The following is a 6,731-nucleotide window of genomic DNA, read 5'->3' on the forward strand; positions in this document are numbered from 1 at the left end:
CATACCTCACCGAGTCTCCTTGCTTCATTTGCCATTCTACACTCAATTTATCTTTATACCTCCTTTCTAAGCTCACTTACTCTCACCACTCTCTTATCCCCGACACTGTTTACTCTTTTACAAAAACCTATACAAAGTTTCACCCTTGTCTCCACTAGATAGTGATCAGACATCCAATCAGCTGCCTCTTTCATGACAGTCACATTCAAAAGTCTCTTTTACATGCCTGTTATTCAATTTCTAATCTAACAATGCCCGTTGACCATCTTTCCTAATCACATATGCTTGTGTATATCCCTCTTTTAAAATCATATATGCCCACTCACCAGTCTTTTATCAGCGCACAACTCCACAAGCTCTTCACCATTTCCACTGATAACATTGATTTCCCCATGCGTATCAATTATACCCTCAAATGCCACATTACTCACCTTCGCATTTAAATCACTCATCACTATAACTCGGTTTCGTGCATCGAGGTTGCTGACGTACTCACCCAGCTCCTCCCAAAACACTTACTTCTCATGGCCTTTCTTCTGATGACCAAGTGCATAGGCACAAATGATAACCCATCTCTCTCCATCCACTTCCAGTTTTACCCATATCAATCTAGAATTTACTTCCGTACAGTCTATCACACATTCACAACTCCTGCTCCAGGAGTAGTGCTACTCCTTCCTTCGCTCTTGTCCTCTCACCAACCCCTGACTTTACTCCAAAGACATTCCCAAACCACTCTTCCCCTTTACCCTTGAGCTTCGTTTCACTCAGAACCAAAACATCCAGGTTCCTTTCCTCAAACATACTACCTATCTCTCCTTTCTTCTCATCTTGGTTGCATCCACTCACATTTAGGCACCCCAATCTGAGCCTTCGAGGAGGATGAACACTCCCCACGTGACTCCTTCTTCTGTTTCGTCTTATAGAAATTGAAATACAAGGAAGGAAGGATTTCCAGCCCTCTGCCCCCGCCCCTTTCAATCGCCTTCTACGACACACAGGAAATACAGAGGTAAATGTCACTGTTTCTATGTCACAGAATAGATTTCATTTTCTTGTGTCGTTCTACTGTCAGATGTGAGTTTGGATTTCCTGTATTCGAGGGAGAGGCTGGTGGTGGGCGGGTGGCTGCTGGTGGCCATGATGGTCACGTGGAGTTACACCGGGAACCTGATCTCCCTGCTGGCGGTGCGCCACATCCCGCAGCCCATCCAGACCATCAGGCACCTCGTGGACGACTCCAGCCTCACTGTCATACTACAGCCCAACGCCATCCTCACAGATCTTCTTTCTGTAAGTTTTGGTGTTTAAATAACTGTTTCACCAATCTTCTCACTATGCTACGAATAATATCTTTTCCATATAAAAATTGATTGTTGAACTGTATAAAGAAATCAATTATTTGTTTTGAAATGTTGCTCGAATTACTTAGAATATGTTCTCTTGGCATATTTGAGTCAGCATTCAGTAGTCTTCACATAGCGTAACAAGGTTTGCAGAGCAAAAAGCCACATGATGATCATATATCATCACTCCTGCTTGTGGAGTATGAAGCACGCAGCCAAGTGTCATAATCACTGGTTCTATCTATTATTTGCAGACAATTGTCGCGGGAGTCCTTAACGCTCTACGGCTGTGGTGGCCCTTTTCTGAAAAAGGCCACCAGAGGACTGGGACTTTGAGGGAATATATTCACTTGGCCCCCTTCTCTGTTCCTTCTTTTGGAAAAAAAAATGTATATATACATATATATATATATATATATATATATATATATATATATATATATATATATATATATATATATAAATATATATATATATATATATATATATATATATATATATATATATATATATATATATATATATATATATATATATATATATATATATATATATATATATATATATATATATATATATATATATGGGTATGTTCGAAGGAATAGTGGTTCCAACAATGTTGTATGGTTGCGAGGCATGGGCTATGGATAGAGTTGTGCGCAGGAGGATGGATGTGCTGGAAATGAGATGTTTGAGGACAATGTGTGGTGTGAGGTGGTTTGATCGAGTAAGTAACGTAAGGGTAAGAGAGATGTGTGGAAATAAAAAGAGCGTGGTTGAGAGAGCAGAGGAGGGTGTTTTGAAATGGTTTGGGCACATGGAGAGAATGAGTGAGGAAAGATTGACCAAGAGGACATATGTGTCGGAGGTGGAGGGAACTAGGAGAAGTGGGAGACCAAATTGGAGGTGGAAAGATGGAGTGAAAATGATTTTGTGTGATCGGGGCCTGAACATGCAGGAGGGTGAAAGGAGGGCAAGGAATAGAGCGAATTGGATCGATGTGGTATACCGGGGTTGACGTGCTGTCAGTGGATTGAATCAGGGCATGTGAAGCGTCTGGGGTAAACCATGGAAAGCTGTGTAGGTATGTATATTTGCGTGTGTGGACGTATGTATATACAAGTGTATGGGGGTGGGTTGGGCCATTTCTTTCGTCTGTTTCCTTGCGCTACCTCGCAAACGCGGGAGACAGCGACAAAGCAAAAAAAAAAAAAAAAAAGAAAATATATATATATATATATATATATATATATATATATATATATATATATATATATATATATATATATATATATATATATATATATATATATATATATATATATATATATATATATATATATATATATATATATATATATATATATATATATATATATATATATATATATATATATATATATATATATATATATATATATATATATATATATATATATATATATATATATATATATATATATATATATATATATATATATATATATATATATATATATATATATATATATATATATATATCCTACCTTCCTTCATACCATTCGCCATTTCCCGCACTAGCAAGGTAGCGTTAGGAACAGAGGACTGGGCCTTTGGGGGAATATTCTCACCTGGCCCCCTTCTCTGTTCCTTCTTTTGGAAAATTAAAAAAAAAAGAGAGGGGAGGATTTCCAGCCACCCGCTCCCTCCCCTTTTAGTCGCCTTCTACGACACGCAGGGAATACGTGGGAAGTATTCTTTCTCCCCTATACCCAGGGATGTATATATATATATATATATATATATATATATATATATATATATATATATATATATATATAGGCGACTAGAGGGAACGGGAGCGGGGGGCCAGAATTCCTCCCCTCCTTGTATCTTTAACTTTCTAAAATGGGAAACAGAAGAAGGAGTCACTCGGGGAGTGCTCGTCCTCCTCGAAGGCTCAGACTAGGGTGTCTAAATGTGTGTGGATGTAACAAAGATGTGAAAAAAGGAGAGATAGGTAGTATGTTTGAGGAAAGGAACCTGGATGTTTTGGCTCTGAGTGAAACGAAGCTCAAGGGTAGAGGGGAAGAGTGGTTTGGGAATGTCTTGGGAGTAAAGTCAGGGTTTAGTGAGAGGACAAGAGCAAGGGAAGGAGTAGCAGTACTCCTGAAACAGGAGTTGTGGGAGTATGTGATAGAATGTAAGAAAGTAAATTCCTGATTAATATGGGTATAACTGAAAGTTGATGGAGAGAGATGGGTGATTATTGGTGCATATGCACCTGGTCATGAGAAGAAAGATCATGAGGGGCAAGTGTTTTGGGAGCAGCTGAATGAGTGTGTTAGTGGTTTTGATGCACGAGACCGGGTTATAGTGATGGGTGATTTGAATGCAAAGGTGAGTAATGTGGCAGTTGAGGGAATAATTGGTATACATGGGGTGTTCATTGTTGTAAATGGAAATGGTGAAGAGCTTGTAGATTTATGTGCTGAAAAAGGACTGGTGATTGGGAATACCTGGATTAAAAAGCGAGATATACATAAGTATACGTATGTAAGTAGGAGAGATGGCCAGAGAGCGTTATTGGCTTACGTGTTGATTGACAGGCACGCGAAAGAGAGACTTTTGGATGTTAATGTGCTGAGAGGTGCAACTGGAGGGATGTCTGATCATTATCTTGTGGAGGTAAAGGTGAAGATTTGTATGGGTTTTCAGAAAAGAAGAGTGAATGTTGGGGTGAAGAGGGTGGTGCGAGTAAGTGAGCTTGGGAAGGAGACTTGTGTGAGGAAGTACCAGGAGAGACTGAGTACAGAATAGAAAAAGGTGAGAACAATGGAAGTAAGGGGAGTGGGGGAGGAATGGGATGTACTTAGGGAATCAGTGATGGATTGCGCAAAAGATGCTTGTGGCAGGAGAAGCGTGGGAGGTGGGTTGATTAGAAAGGGTAGTGAGTGGTGGGATGAAGAAGTAAGATTATTAGTGAAAGAGAAGAGAGAGGCATTTGGACGATTTTTGATGGAAAAAAATGCAATTGAGTGGGAGATGTATAAAAGAAAGAGACAGGACGTCAAGAGAAAGGTGCAAGAGGTGAAAAAGAGGGCAAATGAGAGTTGGGGTGAGAGAGTATCATTAAATTTTAGGGAGAATAAAAAGATGTTCTGGAAGGAGGTAAATAAAGTGCGTAAGACAAGGGAGCAAATGGGAACTGCAGTGAAGGGCGCAAATGGGGAGGTGATAACAAGTAGTGGTGATGTGAGAAGGAGATGGAGTGAGTATTTTGAAGGTTTGTTGAATGTGTTTGATGATAGAGTGGCAGATATAGGGTGTTTTGGTCGAGGTGATGTGCAAATTGAGATGGTTAGGGAAAATGATTTGGTAAACAGAGAAGAGGTAGTAAAAGATTTGCGGAAGATGAAAGCCGGCAAATCAGCAGGTTTGGATGGTATTGCATTGGAATTTATAAAAAAAAAGGGGGTGACTGTATTGTTGACTGGTTGGTAAGGTTATTTAATGTATGTATGACTCATGGTGAGGTGCCTGAGGATTGGCGGAATGCATGCATAGTACCATTGTACAAAGGCAAAGGGGATAAGAGTGAGTGCTCAAATTACAGAGTTATAAGTTTGTTGAGTATTCCTGGTAAATTATATGGGAAGGTATTGATTGAGAGGGTGAAGGCATGTACAGAGCATCAGATTGGGGAAGAGCAGTGTGCTTTCAGATGTGGTAGAGGATGTGTGGATCAGGTGTTTGCTTTGAAGAATGTATGTGAGAAATACTTAGAAAAGCAAATGGGTTGTATGTAGCATTTATGGATCTGGAGAAGGCATATGATAGAGTTGATAGAGATGCTCTGTGGAAGGTATTAAGAATATATGGTGTGGGAGGCAAGTTGTTAGAAGTAGTGAAATGTTTTTATCGAGGATGTAAGGCATGTGTTCATGTAGGAAGAGAGGAAAGTGCTTGGTTCTCAGTAAATGTAGGTTTGCGGGAGGGGTGTGTGATGTCTCCATGGTTGTTTAATTTGTTTATGGATGGGGTTGTTAGGGAGGTGAATGGAAGAGTTTTGGAAAGAGGAGCAAGTATGAAGTCTGTTGGGGATGAGAGAGCTTGGGAAGTGAGTCAGTTGTTGTTCGCTGATGATACAGCGCTGGTGGCTGATGCATGTGAGAAACTGCAGAAGCTGGTGACTGAGTTTGGTAAAGTGTGTGAAAGAAGAAAGTTAAGAGTAAATGTTAATAAGAGGAAGGTTATTAGGTACAGTAGGGTTGAGGGTCAAGTCAATTGGGAGGTAAGTTTGAATGGAGAAAAACTGGCGGAAGTAAAGTGTTTTAGATATCTGTGAGTGGATCTGGCAGCGGATGGAACCATGGAAGCGGAAGTGAATCATAGGGTGGGGGAAGGGGCGAGAATCCTGGGAGCCTTGAAGAATGTGTGGAAGTCGAGAACATTATCTCGGAAAGCAAAATGGGTATGTTTGAAGGAATACTGGTTCCAACAATGTTGTGCGCAGGAGGGTGGATGTGCTGGAAATGAGATGTTTGAGGACAATGTGTGGAGTGAGGTGGTTTGATCGAGTAAGTAATGTAAGGGTAAGAGAGATGTGTGGAAATAAAAAGAGCGTGGTTGAGAGAACAGAAGAGGGTGTTTTGAAATGGTTTGGGCACATGGAGGGAATGAGTGATGAAAGATTGACCAAGATATATGTGTCGGAGATGGAGGGAACGAGGAGAAGTGGGAGACCATATTGGAGGTGGAAAGATGGAGTGAAAAAGATCTTGTGTGATCGGTGCCTGAACATGCAGGAGGGTGAAAGGAGGGCAAGGAATAGAGTAAATTCGATCGATGTGGTATACCGCGGTTGACGTGCTGTCAGTGGATTGAACCAGGGCATGTGAAGCGTCTGGGGTAAACCATGGAAAGTTGTGTGGGGCCTGGATTTGGAAAGGGAGCTGTGGTTTCGGGCATTATTGCATGACAGCTAGAGACTGAGTGTGAAGGAATGGGACCTTTGTTGTCTTTTCCTAGTGCTACCTCGCACACATGAGGGGGGAGGGGGATGGTATTCCATGTGTGGCGAGGTGGCGATGGGAATGGATAAAGGCAGACAGTGTGAATTGTGTGCATGGGTATATATGTATGTGTCTATATATGTGTACATTATATGTGTACATATATGTGTACACTGAGATGTATAGGTATGTATATTTGCGTGTGTGGACGTGTATGTATATACATTGTGTATGGGGGTGGGTTGGGCCATTTCTTTCGTCTGTGTCCTTGCGCTACCTCGCAAACGCGGGAGACAGCGACAACGCAAAATGAATAAATAAATAAAATAAATAAATAAATATATATATATATATATATATATATATATATATATATATATATATATATATA

The sequence above is a fragment of the Panulirus ornatus genome, chromosome 14 (genome assembly GCF_036320965.1).
Source record: "Panulirus ornatus isolate Po-2019 chromosome 14, ASM3632096v1, whole genome shotgun sequence".
Lineage (NCBI taxonomy): Eukaryota > Metazoa > Arthropoda > Malacostraca > Decapoda > Palinuridae > Panulirus > Panulirus ornatus.